This window comes from Syngnathus scovelli, chromosome 12 (genome assembly GCF_024217435.2).
Source record: "Syngnathus scovelli strain Florida chromosome 12, RoL_Ssco_1.2, whole genome shotgun sequence".
Lineage (NCBI taxonomy): Eukaryota > Metazoa > Chordata > Actinopteri > Syngnathiformes > Syngnathidae > Syngnathus > Syngnathus scovelli.
In genome coordinates, this window is record NC_090858.1 from 2,748,140 (window position 1) to 2,764,071 (window position 15,932).

The window sequence follows — 15,932 nt, forward strand, 5'->3', positions numbered from 1 at the left end:
GTGATTCCCTCGTTAAGCGCACCTGCGTGAAAAGTTTTAGCTCCTGCGGAACGTGAAAGGGGCTAAAACTTTTCACGCAGGTGTGTTTAACGAGGGTAGCTTGGAAAACATATTGGAACGCGGCCCCGAGGACTATTCCCTAATAAAGTGACCTGTTATAAGGTACACTTGAACATGGTGGTGTACCTAATGGAGTGTCCCTCGTTAAGTGCAGGTGCGTGAAAACTTTTAGCTCCTTTTGAACGTGAAAGGAGCTAAAACTTTTCACGCAGGTGTGTTTCACGAGGGTAGCTTGGAAAACATATTGGAACGCGGCCCTGAGGACTATTCCCTAATAAAGTGACCTGTTATAAGGTACACTTGAACATGGCGGTGTACCTAATGGAGTGTCCGTGTGATTCCCTCGTTAAGTGCAGGTGCGTGAAAAGTTTTTGGTCACTTTCACGTTCCGCAGGAGCTAAAAGTTTTCCCGCAGGTGCACTTAACAAGGGAATCACACGGACACTCCATTAAGTACACCGCCCTTTTCAAGTGTACCTAATAACAGGCCACATTATGAGGGAAATATCATGGTCAAAGGTCACAGGTGTCAAGCTCTAGTCCTCGGGGCCGCGTTCCAACATGTTTCCCAAGATTCCCTCGTTAAGTGCAGGTGCGTGAAAAGTCGTGTCATCGTGTTTGTCGTATCATTGTGTGTGTGTGTGTGTGTGTGTGTGTGTGTGTGTGTGTGTGTGTGTGTGTGTGTGTGTGTGTGTGTGTGTGTGTGTGTGTGTGTGCGTGCGGTGTAGTGTTGGCTCGTGAGTGAACGATAGGTTCAAAAGAACGAATGTTTTCAGTGAACGAGAGTGAACGAAAAGATCTAAAGCTCTTTGTAGCCATGAGGGAAAAACTTGTTTGGACCCGTTTGAAAATCATTGATTTGATATGACTCAAGAATTGTCTCTGTGCAACGGTGTGGTGTTTCTTAGCAACTGACTTGAAAATGAGTCCACGGGAGCACTGCAACGGCGGCAGAATTTTTGCAAGAACAATTCATTTTAGGATGAACTCTTGATACAAATATTTTCATTTGATTGAAGGCAATGGCGTTAACCACTCGACCAGAGCCTGCTCGGAAACCAAAGGAGATTTGGTCATATTGATAGGGTATCCTCCATCCAAACATGTTCGGTGTTGAAAGTTTCAACGGATAGTCAGTCCGAAGCAACCCTTTCCACAGTAGTCACCATGACAGGCGACCACCTGGTGGCGTCAGTGTGCCGAGCGCCGTTGGACGATAAGGAGAAGAAGATTTGAATCGACGGCTGTGACGTCGGGGCTTTAGGTCAATTGAAGACAGGTGCGCTCGCTCAAGGGGAGTTATCATATGCAGGTGCCACCGAGCGCGGGCCGGCGGCGGCGGCGGACGGTTTCTCAGGTAAGCGAGCATGCTAGCAAATGTTTGTCGTCTCCTGCCGTTTCTCACGACGGCACGCTTTGTTGCTTTTTCTCACAAGCCTTTTTTTTTTTTTAATTTATTTTGTTTGTCGCAGGATTGTCGTACTCTCGTGACTCGGCAACGTCACGTCCACCGCGACGGTGGGCCTGGAGGTAAATTGTTGGCCGCAGGCTATTTAGCCCGTGAGCAAATGTTTGCAGTTTCTTACGATGCCATTTATTATTTCTTGCAGGATTTTCCGCTGTCTAGGGAGTGCTTGAGGTTTCGGCACGACACGGCACGCCGCAATCCACTTTGCGTCGCGTCGTTGCGCGTTTTGGTGGTATTTTAAATGTCTTTCGGGGTTGCTTTTTTTCATGCTGGCCAGCGTTTTTTTCATTCGTCTGTCTGTAGACGGTTCGTAAATGACGCCGCTGATAAGCGCGTGTTTGTCTGACTATAGGAAATGTTAGTTTGACTCTAGTCAACTTAACCATTTTTTTTATTATTTTATATGATGCGTGTGCCATTTCCGTGTCATGCAAAGTGGTGAATGCAACGTATGTTACGTCATGTCCAAATCGGACCAAATCCATTCAAAGATGGCGCCCGCCCGCTCTCGTTCCGTTACGAAACAAACATTTGCGCGTGTTATTTTCTCCCGTCTTGGACGCCGCCAACCTGGCTCATCTGTCCAATGTGAGGGGAGTTGATGAATGATGAAATTAAAATATGAATTATAATGGTGAATAATTATCATAATTTACTACAATGTGACGATTGTATATTTTTTTCAAATTTAAAACTCTACTTAGAATGTATCAAATTCAAATATGAACTATAATTTTGATCAATTATCATAACTTACTACAATATAATATTTTTTTCAAATGTAAAACTCCTAGTATGTATAATTGTTGGTAAAAAATCATGCCATTGGCACTTGACTCAATGTCTATTTTTGTTGCAATCATTTGCTTGTCTTTTGTAGCACTAAAAACTGCCGCCCAGCCAGCATCCTTCTATACAAAGCAAGCAGGAGGCTCTTGAAGGAGCCCTTTCAGTGATGTTGAGGACACTGAGGAAGAGTAGTCCTAAATCAGGTGAAAACCTGTTTTTGTCAAGTTTCAACTTCCCAACACACAACGGTTGTCGAGTTTTAGCTTCCCAGCACACAATTAATGGCTGTCTGTGTTTTTGTAGGCTGCAATAGGAGCCGAATGGGATAATTCCATATGAAAAGGCACAATGGCCTATCCAAAGGAGCATTGGCCTATCCAAAGGAGCCATGGCCTATCCAAAGGAGCCATGGCCTATCCAAAGGAGCCATGGCCTATCCAAAGGAGCCATGGCCTATCCAAAGGAGCCATGGCCTATCCAAAGGAGCCATGGCCTATCCAAAGGAGCCATGGCCATATGCAAAGGAGCCATGGCCATATGCAAAGGAGCAATGGCCATATGCAAAGGAGCAATGGCCATATGCAAAGGAGCAATGACCATATCAAGTCAAGAATCAAGCATCGCGCTGCAAAAGTCGACGTGTGCGGATCATGTGCCCAGGAGGGGGCAGTGTGGTTGCCTTTGGTTATGGTTGCACGACGGAAAGGTTGCAGGTGTGGACAGTGTTTAGGGCTCTGATGGTTGGTCTTGCTTTCGAGGTGCGCTGTGGTTGTGGCTGGTCTGGATCCAGCGTTGTCTTGTGCTTGGTTGCCATTGACGGCCCACTTGGGGGAGGACGTGGTTCCGTGGATGGACACAAAACTGAACTTTGACGTGGAGCCGAATGTCCAATTTTGCCATACGACTTGTACCATTGTGTATCTTTTTGTAACCTGCCACTGTCGTAGTTGCTGCGTTCTTTGTTCTTACCCCTCGGTGTAGGGTGGCGTCGGAGCGAGCCGATCCCGAATGTCCAATTTTGCAATTTGACTTGTGACATTTTCTTTTTCTAACCTGCCACTGTTGCACTTCCTCTAACCCTAACCTACCACTGCGGTACTTGCGTTCTCTGTTCTCCCCTAGGTGTTGGAGCGAGACGGTCACATCTTGTCTTTTTCTAACCTACCACTGTCGTGCTTGATCTAAGCCTAACGTACCACTGTGCGTCCTTTGTTCTCTAGGTTTAGGGCGCCGTTGGAGCGAGCCCGTCCACGAGGAAGACATAATGATGCGAGCAGCGCCCAACTCATTGCATGTTCTGCCTTTTGCAGGCCGGACGCAAAAGGGGGGGGGGGAGCGCACGGCCCGACCCGGCCCGATCCGACCTGGCGACGGTAACCAAGAGTGGCTAGCCGCTGTGATCAAGTAAGCAAGTGACCTACAACTTGGGGTGCTCTTTGAGTGTCTAACTTTTGTTTCTGTTTCTGCAGATGGCGACCGGGACGCGACAGCATCTGATCAGAGATGGACGGACCACTGTGGCATCACTCTGAAGTAGCAGAGTTGTGAGGGAGACCCGCTTCCCTGGAGGCGTCGACCTGCGTAGCTTCAACATGTGAAATGGATTTTTTTTTTCTAATTCACACCAGCGGTGTCCAAATGTCTGTTTGAGGGCTGCATACTGAAACAAATTGAGAATTCTTTGACACAAATTCATTAAATCAATCACGGAATGTTGCCATTGATATTTAGCGCTACAAAGCAGTGTTGTGTTCATTCGTGTGGTGTGTTGATCAAGTTGGCCCGAGGCTGCCATTTGGACACCAATGGTGACGTGTGTGTAGGGCTGCACGTGTATTGGAAAACTGCCATATGGTGGTCTAGGTTATTGACATGCACTTTAAGACAGCAAAATTTTTTTTTTTCATGTCTCAAATGAAACATGTTTTCTTGCCTAACTATTTGTAATGAGTTAAGACGATAAGTCATTGATGTAAGTTAGTTAACTAATCTAACTGATCTCATTGCGATCAAATAGTTAACCTCCATCCAAGAATTGTCCACAACTTGCCTCAATGCAGTGGTCTGGCCCTATACTGCCATACTCATTGATTTTCCAAAATGTTGTGCAGCCCTCATTGAGTGCCAAACGCGCAAGCGACCGCGCAAGCGACGGCAAGCGCAAGCGACCGCGCAAGCGCAAGCGACCGCGCAAGCGACCGCGCAAGCGACGGCAAGCGCAAGCGACCGCGCAAGCGCAAGCGACCGCGCAAGCGCAAGCGACCGCGCAAGCGACGGCAAGCGCAAGCGACCGCGCAAGCGACCGCGCAAGCGACGGCAAGCGCAAGCAACCGCGCAAGCGACGGCAAGCGCAAGCGAGACTTTTGTGCTTGTCTTGCAAGGTGGAAGAGACGATGTATGAAACGAAGAGCTGGTGGACGGAGGCACCCAGACCCGCGATTGGTGAGCGGGTTGCAAAGGAAGGAATCACCCAAAGAAAGCAGTCGCCAAGTGTTGAAGAGGAGCCTGACGCATGACTGGCCAAGGCTGGCCAGAGGCGGTGACATGGCAATCCAATCTGCAAGCGTAGTGTACACACTGGTTGGGTTTAATTTGATTTCCTTATTTTTCTGCCTTTCAGCTGGCAGCGGATGGGGCGAGCGCCAGCCTGCACCGAGGGGGACTGGGCTGCACCCACAAGACCAGGGAGGGGGCAGGTAATGAGTACGTTGACAGAAGTGAACCGCATGCAACTGAGCGCCGTTTGTCTTTTTGCACTTGTGCGAGGCGAAAGACAAGTCCAACACCGGCCGGAGCAGACCCGGACCTTGGCCCGTGACGAGCGGCCCACACGAGACTGATGGGTGCAGATGCAGCCAGCGTTCCGGGGGAGTATGACTTTCTTTTTTCTTTTGTGCTTTCCCTACCCCTGTCTGTTTGAATAGGGTAACTTGTAGCACGCACGGGCATTTGGGTTGCTGTGACCCTCTAGATACGAATTGGCAAAGTAGACAGCCCCTGCCTCTCTCCCTCCCCCTCTCTCTCTCTCTCTCTCTCTCTCTCTCTCGCTCTCGCTCTCTCGCTCTCTCTCTCTTGCTCTCTCTCTCTCTCTCTCTCTCTCTCTCTCTCTCTCTCTCTCGCTCTCTCTCTCTCTCGCTCTCTCGCTCGCTCTCTCGCTCGCTCTCTCTCTCGCTCGCTCGCTCTCTCTCTCTCTCTCTCTCTCTCTCTCTCTCTCTCTCTCTCTCTCTCTCTCTCTCTCTCTCTCTCTCTCTCTCTCTCTCTCTCTCTCTCTCTCTCTCTCTCTTTCTCTTTCTCCAATGTGCCCGGCAGTACCTGCATGGCCTGGTGCACTCAGGATGGAACGTGGCTATACCTTGCCCTTTGTGGAATACCAGGGTATAATGTCTGCCAGACTGGGTCCCAGTGTCGTCGACGGTGTCGAGGACGAGGAGATTCTCCGTGACGCTCTACGTGACGTCACGTTTTCCTTTTTTTCCCTCTCGGGGCCAAGCCAGCTCTACTCAAAGGGAACTGGCCGGTTGCGCTTAAGTGCGCACCAAAGCCTCTTCTCATCTCCCCTCGCTCTCTCCCTCCCTTTTTGTAAGGGGTTAAACATTTCATAACCCGGACCGCTCCACATAAAAAGAAAACAAACGTTCATGTATGCATACGCAATTAATAAAGGGAGCTTAAAATAGGAGCAAGCTTTAATAGACGGGTAATGAGTACGTCCACAGAAGTGAACCGCATGCAACAGTGCCGTTTTTCTTTTTGCAGTGGCACGAGGCGGAGGATGAGTCCAAACGTCGAGTACCAGCCGGGCGGGGAGAAGCCAACCATCGGCCGACCTTCACCCGTGATGAGCGGCCGACACGAGACGGACGGGTGCGGATGCGGCGAGGGCAAAGCGCCCAGCCAGCATTTAAGGAGAGTATGACTGCGTTTTTCTTTTGTCCTTTCTTTCCTTCCCTCCCTTCCTCCACTTTTTCACTGGGTGTGCACACTGGCTATCTGCATGATGCCTCTTTCTTTCTCTCTCAGCGCCGTGTCATTTTGCAATATTGTTGTTTTACTGTTGTTTTTTTAATCATGAAATGAACTGTTTGTACTGTAATTGTGTGTGTGTGTACCACTGAACTGCAATTAAACTGTGAACTGAATTCAAGTGGTCCATTTTAAGCATTGGCAGTCTATCGTGCATACAAACTGGAATCATTTGAGACATTCTCAATGACAAGACAATTGTAAAGTTAGGCTGAAACAAAATTGACTTAAATATGCAGTGTCAGGCCTTTTATTTATTTATTTAACTACACAAAGAAAAGCTGCATGCATTCTAAATTGTTGACAAAAGCCAAGTAGCCAGACACCCATAGATGCAAACGACAAGTGTACAAACGGTCTCTGTTGCGGTCAGTAAGTCATCCATGGCAACCCTGCTTTAAAATGGCCACCGAACTCAGAATCTTGCAGAACGTTGGTACATTTTTCTGTAAGAGTAAAAAGCTGTTATTTGAATCTAGTCGGAGCCATTTTTTGGTTTGTTTTCAATCGTCATGCATCATGTGGGCATTCTTGTGAATAAAATCAACAGTGGTGTGTTTGCTTCCTTTTGGTGGTCTTGTAAATAAAGTCAACTTTGGGGTCAGTCATCATTCGCGATGTACCTCAATCGATGGTGCATCTCTTGAATGTGGAAATTATTGCATGTTTTGTTACAGGGCTTGATGTCTTCATTGGCTGTCTGACTACAAAAAAGGCTGTTGCTGTCCAGTCCAGGTTGCTGCTATAGTCAATTGAATTTATAAACATAGCGTGTAACTTCCAGGACTTTAGCTTTCAATTCAAAGCCGAGTTGCGTAACTACACGGCCAGCCTCGGCACATGTACTGGGTGGTACCACCCAGTTCAGAGTGAAGTAAAGGCCAGAGTGTCCTTTTTCATACCGGCATCCTTATGAAATTGACCATATCAGAAAGGCAAGATGAATTCCAAGTGCTGCCACCGAGTAGCAGCATATTTGCCTCAACCTGTCTGATGCTGGGTCAATGCGATGCACCTTTCGTTGTTTTGCCCAAAACAACCTAAGAAATAAAGAAGTACTGCTGTTATCTCGCCAGTGTGCATGTGTGTTAAAAGTACAAAACAAACTCATTTGCATGATAGACATCTAAACCACATGCTAGATATTTGCCTCAACCTGTCTGATGCTCTATTCAACTGTATGCGATCATTTTTAACAATTTTAATCATTTAAATTTTTAAGTACATTACAAATGATAGGCGCCCCAATTAGACAGCTGGGTCAATGTGACCCATCTTTTGCGGTTTGTTCTGCCCAAAGCAACCTAACAAATACACAGAAGTACTGCCGCTATCTCGCCAATGTGCGTGTCTCTAAAATGTACAAAGCAAGCAAATTCATTTGCATAATAAACTTCCAAACCACATGCTAAAAAATATTCATGTGATGCAGAAAGTCTTCTGTAGCTTGCTAAGATTTGCCAATTTGAGCAATGCCGTATCCGAACTCGAGGCTGGGGGTTGCCCGTCCATGTGCCTAATCGCTCGGGCATTGATACATCGGCAATGTCAAGTTTATTTGTATAGCCTTAAATCACAAACAGTCTCAAAGGGCTTCAGACAAAAATTGACAATTATTCTCAAAGCATCCCCTGATCTTAAGCTCCCAATGCTTCTTTCTAGGTCTCCTCATGTCCTCAGCACTGCAAACCTTTGTGCCGGTACACCATATGAAGTAAATGACGGAATATGTTTTTTTTTTTTTAAACACCTTCTCTAATGTGTATCAAGCATACCAGATGGTGTTTTAGAACAGCCTAGAATATTAAGTTACAAAAAGTTTAAAAAAAACTTTTAAAAAACTTACTAAAGTTTAATAAAAGTTATTGATTATATATTTGCTCCAAGGAGGGAGTATTGACAAACGTCACCTCCTTCATAGTCTGCGCATTGTTGTGTGCTTCGCAGCGCGGTGCAGAGCGCAGGCGGCGCAGAGCGCAGGCGGCAGGGTGCGCAGGCGGCGCGGCGAGCAGCGAGCAGGGTGCGCAGGCGGCGCGGCGAGCAGCGAGCGCAGGCGGCGCAGGCAGCAGGGGTGGGGAATCGAACCCTGGATCTCAGGTGTTCGAGCGCAGCGACGGAGCCACTCGCCAAGCGTGGCGAGCTCGGCAGTCACCCCGCTTTCACTTCGAGTCATTCTTACACGTTCAGTATTGCGCTCCGCGCGCGCTGGGTAAGTACAAAAGAGAACTGGCGGCCGCCAGCTGCCAGGTCACACTGGTCGACCGGTTCGTGACACGGCCTCATGCCCCGTACAGCCCTGGTTCGATCCCAGTGGTGGGAACTTTCTCCGGCCCCCTTTTGTAAGTGTCTGAATACATGCATATAGGTTGCATGTCGACGCATTTATTTATGTATAAACGTCCAGTGTGGCCCCGCCTGCAAGTGGGCGGGGCGATGCAGCTGGCCCCGCCCCCATCGAATTGGCCCCGCCCCCTGCCCTACTAAAAGACAGTAGGGCAGGGGGCGGGGCGAAGCCCCGCCCCCTGCCCTACTAAAAGACAGTCGGGCAGGGGGCGGGGCGAAGCCCCGCCCCCTGCCCTACAAAAAGACAGTAGGGCAGGGGGCGGGGCGAAGCCCCGCCCCCTGCCCTACAAAAAGACAGTAGGGTAGGGGGCGGGGCGAAGCCCCGCCCCCTACCCTACTGTCTTTCAATACACTATTAAAAGACAGTAGGGTAGGGGGCGGGGCGAAGCCCCGCCCCCTACCCTACTGTCTTTTTATATATATATATATATATATTTTTTATATATATATATATATATTTTTATATATATATATATATAAAAATATATATATATAAATATATATATATATAAAAAGACAGTAGGGTAGGGGGCGGGGCTTCGCCCCGCCCCCTACCCTACTGTCTTTTAATAGTGTATTGAAAGACAGTAGGGTAGGGGGCGGGGCTTCGCCCCGCCCCCTACCCTACTGTCTTTTTGTAGGGCAGGGGGCGGGGCTTCGCCCCGCCCCCTGCCCTACTGTCTTTTTGTAGGGCAGGGGGCGGGGCTTCGCCCCGCCCCCTGCCCGACTGTCTTTTAGTAGGGCAGGGGGCGGGGCTTCGCCCCGCCCCCTGCCCTACTGTCTTTTAGTAGGGCAGGGGGCGGGGCCAATTCGATGGGGGCGGGGCCAGCTGCATCGCCCCGCCCACTTGCAGGCGGGGCCACACTGGACGTTTATACATAAATAAATGCGTCGACATGCAACCTATATGCATGTATTCAGACACTTACAAAAGGGGGCCGGAGAAAGTTCCCACCACTGGGATCGAACCAGGGCTGTACGGGGCATGAGGCCGTGTCACGAACCGGTCGACCAGTGTGACCTGGCAGCTGGCGGCCGCCAGTTCTCTTTTGTACTTACCCAGCGCGCGCGGAGCGCAATACTGAACGTGTAAGAATGACTCGAAGTGAAAGCGGGGTGACTGCCGAGCTCGCCACGCTTGGCGAGTGGCTCCGTCGCTGCGCTCGAACACCTGAGATCCAGGGTTCGATTCCCCACCCCTGCTGCCTGCGCCGCCTGCGCTCGCTGCTCGCCGCGCCGCCTGCGCACCCTGCTCGCTGCTCGCCGCGCCGCCTGCGCACCCTGCCGCCTGCGCTCTGCGCCGCCTGCGCTCTGCACCGCGCTGCGAAGCACACAACAATGCGCAGACTATGAAGGAGGTGACGTTTGTCAATACTCCCTCCTTGGAGCAAATATATAATCAATAACTTTTATTAAACTTTAGTAAGTTTTTTAAAAGTTTTTTTTAAACTTTTTGTAACTTAATATTCTAGGCTGTTCTAAAACACCATCTGGTATGCTTGATACACATTAGAGAAGGTGTTTAAAAAAAAAAAAACATATTCCGTCATTTACTTCATATGGTGTACCGGCACAAAGGTTTGCAGTGCTGAGGACATGAGGAGACCTAGAAAGAAGCATTGGGAGCTTAAGATCAGGGGATGCTTTGAGAATAATTGTCAATTTTTGTCTGAAGCCCTTTGAGACTGTTTGTGATTTAAGGCTATACAAATAAACTTGACATTGCCGATGTATCAATGCCCGAGCGATTAGGCACATGGACGGGCAACCCCCAGCCTCGAGTTCGGATACGGCATTGCTCAAATTGGCAAATCTTAGCAAGCTACAGAAGACTTTCTGCATCACATGAATATTTTTTAGCATGTGGTTTGGAAGTTTATTATGCAAATGAATTTGCTTGCTTTGTACATTTTAGAGACACGCACATTGGCGAGATAGCGGCAGTACTTCTGTGTATTTGTTAGGTTGCTTTGGGCAGAACAAACCGCAAAAGATGGGTCACATTGACCCAGCTGTCTAATTGGGGCGCCTATCATTTGTAATGTACTTAAAAATTTAAATGATTAAAATTGTTAAAAATGATCGCATACAGTTGAATAGAGCATCAGACAGGTTGAGGCAAATATCTAGCATGTGGTTTAGATGTCTATCATGCAAATGAGTTTGTTTTGTACTTTTAACACACATGCACACTGGCGAGATAACAGCAGTACTTCTTTATTTCTTAGGTTGTTTTGGGCAAAACAACGAAAGGTGCATCGCATTGACCCAGCATCAGACAGGTTGAGGCAAATATGCTGCTACTCGGTGGCAGCACTTGGAATTCATCTTGCCTTTCTGATATGGTCAATTTCATAAGGATGCCGGTATGAAAAAGGACACTCTGGCCTTTACTTCACTCTGAACTGGGTGGTACCACCCAGTACATGTGCCGAGGCTGGCCGTGTAGTTACGCAACTCGGCTTTGAATTGAAAGCTAAAGTCCTGGAAGTTACACGCTATGTTTATAAATTCAATTGACTATAGCAGCAACCTGGACTGGACAGCAACAGCCTTTTTTGTAGTCAGACAGCCAATGAAGACATCAAGCCCTGTAACAAAACATGCAATAATTTCCACATTCAAGAGATGCACCATCGATTGAGGTACATCGCGAATGATGACTGACCCCAAAGTTGACTTTATTTACAAGACCACCAAAAGGAAGCAAACACACCACTGTTGATTTTATTCACAAGAATGCCCACATGATGCATGACGATTGAAAACAAACCAAAAAATGGCTCCGACTAGATTCAAATAACAGCTTTTTACTCTTACAGAAAAATGTACCAACGTTCTGCAAGATTCTGAGTTCGGTGGCCATTTTAAAGCAGGGTTGCCATGGATGACTTACTGACCGCAACAGAGACCGTTTGTACACTTGTCGTTTGCATCTATGGGTGTCTGGCTACTTGGCTTTTGTCAACAATTTAGAATGCATGCAGCTTTTCTTTGTGTAGTTAAATAAATAAATAAAAGGCCTGACACTGCATATTTAAGTCAATTTTGTTTCAGCCTAACTTTACAATTGTCTTGTCATTGAGAATGTCTCAAATGATTCCAGTTTGTATGCACGATAGACTGCCAATGCTTAAAATGGACCACTTGAATTCAGTTCACAGTTTAATTGCAGTTCAGTGGTACACACACACACAATTACAGTACAAACAGTTCATTTCATGATTAAAAAAACAACAGTAAAACAACAATATTGCAAAATGACACGGCGCTGAGAGAGAAAGAAAGAGGCATCATGCAGATAGCCAGTGTGCACACCCAGTGAAAAAGTGGAGGAAGGGAGGGAAGGAAAGAAAGGACAAAAGAAAAACGCAGTCATACTCTCCTTAAATGCTGGCTGGGCGCTTTGCCCTCGCCGCATCCGCACCCGTCCGTCTCGTGTCGGCCGCTCATCACGGGTGAAGGTCGGCCGATGGTTGGCTTCTCCCCGCCCGGCTGGTACTCGACGTTTGGACTCATCCTCCGCCTCGTGCCACTGCAAAAAGAAAAACGGCACTGTTGCATGCGGTTCACTTCTGTGGACGTACTCATTACCCGTCTATTAAAGCTTGCTCCTATTTTAAGCTCCCTTTATTAATTGCGTATGCATACATGAACGTTTGTTTTCTTTTTATGTGGAGCGGTCCGGGTTATGAAATGTTTAACCCCTTACAAAAAGGGAGGGAGAGAGCGAGGGGAGATGAGAAGAGGCTTTGGTGCGCACTTAAGCGCAACCGGCCAGTTCCCTTTGAGTAGAGCTGGCTTGGCCCCGAGAGGGAAAAAAAGGAAAACGTGACGTCACGTAGAGCGTCACGGAGAATCTCCTCGTCCTCGACACCGTCGACGACACTGGGACCCAGTCTGGCAGACATTATACCCTGGTATTCCACAAAGGGCAAGGTATAGCCACGTTCCATCCTGAGTGCACCAGGCCATGCAGGTACTGCCGGGCACATTGGAGAAAGAGAAAGAGAGAGAGAGAGAGAGAGAGAGAGAGAGAGAGAGAGAGAGAGAGAGAGAGAGAGAGAGAGAGAGAGAGAGAGAGAGAGAGAGAGAGAGAGAGAGAGAGAGAGAGCGAGCGAGCGAGAGAGAGAGCGAGCGAGAGAGCGAGCGAGAGAGCGAGAGAGAGAGAGAGCGAGAGAGAGAGAGAGAGAGAGAGAGAGAGAGAGAGAGAGAGAGAGCAAGAGAGAGAGAGCGAGAGAGCGAGAGCGAGAGAGAGAGAGAGAGAGAGAGAGAGAGAGGGGGAGGGAGAGAGGCAGGGGCTGTCTACTTTGCCAATTCGTATCTAGAGGGTCACAGCAACCCAAATGCCCGTGCGTGCTACAAGTTACCCTATTCAAACAGACAGGGGTAGGGAAAGCACAAAAGAAAAAAGAAAGTCATACTCCCCCGGAACGCTGGCTGCATCTGCACCCATCAGTCTCGTGTGGGCCGCTCGTCACGGGCCAAGGTCCGGGTCTGCTCCGGCCGGTGTTGGACTTGTCTTTCGCCTCGCACAAGTGCAAAAAGACAAACGGCGCTCAGTTGCATGCGGTTCACTTCTGTCAACGTACTCATTACCTGCCCCCTCCCTGGTCTTGTGGGTGCAGCCCAGTCCCCCTCGGTGCAGGCTGGCGCTCGCCCCATCCGCTGCCAGCTGAAAGGCAGAAAAATAAGGAAATCAAATTAAACCCAACCAGTGTGTACACTACGCTTGCAGATTGGATTGCCATGTCACCGCCTCTGGCCAGCCTTGGCCAGTCATGCGTCAGGCTCCTCTTCAACACTTGGCGACTGCTTTCTTTGGGTGATTCCTTCCTTTGCAACCCGCTCACCAATCGCGGGTCTGGGTGCCTCCGTCCACCAGCTCTTCGTTTCATACATCGTCTCTTCCACCTTGCAAGACAAGCACAAAAGTCTCGCTTGCGCTTGCCGTCGCTTGCGCGGTTGCTTGCGCTTGCCGTCGCTTGCGCGGTCGCTTGCGCGGTCGCTTGCGCTTGCCGTCGCTTGCGCGGTCGCTTGCGCTTGCGCGGTCGCTTGCGCTTGCGCGGTCGCTTGCGCTTGCCGTCGCTTGCGCGGTCGCTTGCGCGGTCGCTTGCGCTTGCGCGGTCGCTTGCGCTTGCCGTCGCTTGCGCGGTCGCTTGCGCTTGCCGTCGCTTGCGCGGTCGCTTGCGCGTTTGGCACTCAATGAGGGCTGCACAACATTTTGGAAAATCAATGAGTATGGCAGTATAGGGCCAGACCACTGCATTGAGGCAAGTTGTGGACAATTCTTGGATGGAGGTTAACTATTTGATCGCAATGAGATCAGTTAGATTAGTTAACTAACTTACATCAATGACTTATCGTCTTAACTCATTACAAATAGGCAAGAAAACATGTTTCATTTGAGACATGAAAAAAAAAAATTTTGCTGTCTTAAAGTGCATGTCAATAACCTAGACCACCATATGGCAGTTTTCCAATACACGTGCAGCCCTACACACACGTCACCATTGGTGTCCAAATGGCAGCCTCGGGCCAACTTGATCAACACACCACACGAATGAACACAACACTGCTTTGTAGCGCTAAATATCAATGGCAACATTCCGTGATTGATTTAATGAATTTGTGTCAAAGAATTCTCAATTTGTTTCAGTATGCAGCCCTCAAACAGACATTTGGACACCGCTGGTGTGAATTAGAAAAAAAAAATCCATTTCACATGTTGAAGCTACGCAGGTCAACGCCTCCAGGGAAGCGGGTCTCCCTCACAACTCTGCTACTTCAGAGTGATGCCACAGTGGTCCGTCCATCTCTGATCAGATGCTGTCGCGTCCCGGTCGCCATCTGCAGAAACAGAAACAAAAGTTAGACACTCAAAGAGCACCCCAAGTTGTAGGTCACTTGCTTACTTGATCACAGCGGCTAGCCACTCTTGGTTACCGTCGCCAGGTCGGATCGGGCCGGGTCGGGCCGTGCGCTCCCCCCCCCCTTTTGCGTCCGGCCTGCAAAAGGCAGAACATGCAATGAGTTGGGCGCTGCTCGCATCATTATGTCTTCCTCGTGGACGGGCTCGCTCCAACGGCGCCCTAAACCTAGAGAACAAAGGACGCACAGTGGTACGTTAGGCTTAGATCAAGCACGACAGTGGTAGGTTAGAAAAAGACAAGATGTGACCGTCTCGCTCCAACACCTAGGGGAGAACAGAGAACGCAAGTACCGCAGTGGTAGGTTAGGGTTAGAGGAAGTGCAACAGTGGCAGGTTAGAAAAAGAAAATGTCACAAGTCAAATTGCAAAATTGGACATTCGGGATCGGCTCGCTCCGACGCCACCCTACACCGAGGGGTAAGAACAAAGAACGCAGCAACTACGACAGTGGCAGGTTACAAAAAGATACACAATGGTACAAGTCGTATGGCAAAATTGGACATTCGGCTCCACGTCAAAGTTCAGTTTTGTGTCCATCCACGGAACCACGTCCTCCCCCAAGTGGGCCGTCAATGGCAACCAAGCACAAGACAACGCTGGATCCAGACCAGCCACAACCACAGCGCACCTCGAAAGCAAGACCAACCATCAGAGCCCTAAACACTGTCCACACCTGCAACCTTTCCGTCGTGCAACCATAACCAAAGGCAACCACACTGCCCCCTCCTGGGCACATGATCCGCACACGTCGACTTTTGCAGCGCGATGCTTGATTCTTGACTTGATATGGTCATTGCTCCTTTGCATATGGCCATTGCTCCTTTGCATATGGCCATGGCTCCTTTGCATATGGCCATGGCTCCTTTGGATAGGCCATGGCTCCTTTGGATAGGCCATGGCTCCTTTGGATAGGCCATGGCTCCTTTGGATAGGCCATGGCTCCTTTGGATAGGCCATGGCTCCTTTGGATAGGCCATCGCTCCTTTGGATAGGCCAATGCTCCTTTGGATAGGCCATTGTGCCTTTTCATATGGAATTATCCCATTCGGCTCCTATTGCAGCCTACAAAAACACAGACAGCCATTAATTGTGTGCTGGGAAGCTAAAACTCGACAACCGTTGTGTGTTGGGAAGTTGAAACTTGACAAAAACAGGTTTTCACCTGATTTAGGACTACTCTTCCTCAGTGTCCTCAACATCACTGAAAGGGCTCCTTCAAGAGCCTCCTGCTTGCTTTGTATAGAAGGATGCTGGCTGGGCGGCAGTTTTTAGTGCTACAAAAGACAAGCAAATGATTGCAACAAAAATAGACATTGA

At 48.9% G+C, this 15,932-nt stretch overlaps 3 long non-coding RNA genes across 4 annotated transcripts; 2 read left to right on the forward strand and 1 right to left on the reverse strand.

Annotated features, from left to right (window-relative positions):
* The first annotated feature begins 944 nt into the window (after nucleotides 1-944).
* Nucleotides 945-4,041, forward strand: LOC125979056 (uncharacterized). Of its 2 annotated transcripts, XR_011087919.1 has the most exons (6): nucleotides 945-1,417; nucleotides 1,533-1,590; nucleotides 1,671-1,760; nucleotides 2,409-2,520; nucleotides 2,621-3,721; nucleotides 3,787-4,041. It is a non-coding gene; the product is annotated as an uncharacterized lncRNA (long non-coding RNA). The 2 variants fall into 2 exon arrangements; XR_011087920.1 differs by lacking the exons at nucleotides 1,533-1,590; nucleotides 1,671-1,760 and having other exon boundaries at nucleotides 948-1,417.
* A 555-nt stretch (nucleotides 4,042-4,596) lies between these two features.
* LOC137840814 (uncharacterized) lies at nucleotides 4,597-5,369 on the forward strand. Its single transcript, XR_011087886.1, has 3 exons — nucleotides 4,597-4,856; nucleotides 4,938-5,013; nucleotides 5,084-5,369. It is a non-coding gene; the product is annotated as an uncharacterized lncRNA (long non-coding RNA).
* Nucleotides 5,370-12,926: 7,557 nt separating this feature from the next.
* Nucleotides 12,927-13,699, reverse strand: LOC137840813 (uncharacterized). Its single transcript, XR_011087885.1, has 3 exons — nucleotides 13,440-13,699; nucleotides 13,283-13,358; nucleotides 12,927-13,212 (listed from the first exon to the last, which is right to left on the reverse strand). It is a non-coding gene; the product is annotated as an uncharacterized lncRNA (long non-coding RNA).
* Nucleotides 13,700-15,932: the final 2,233 nt, after the last annotated feature.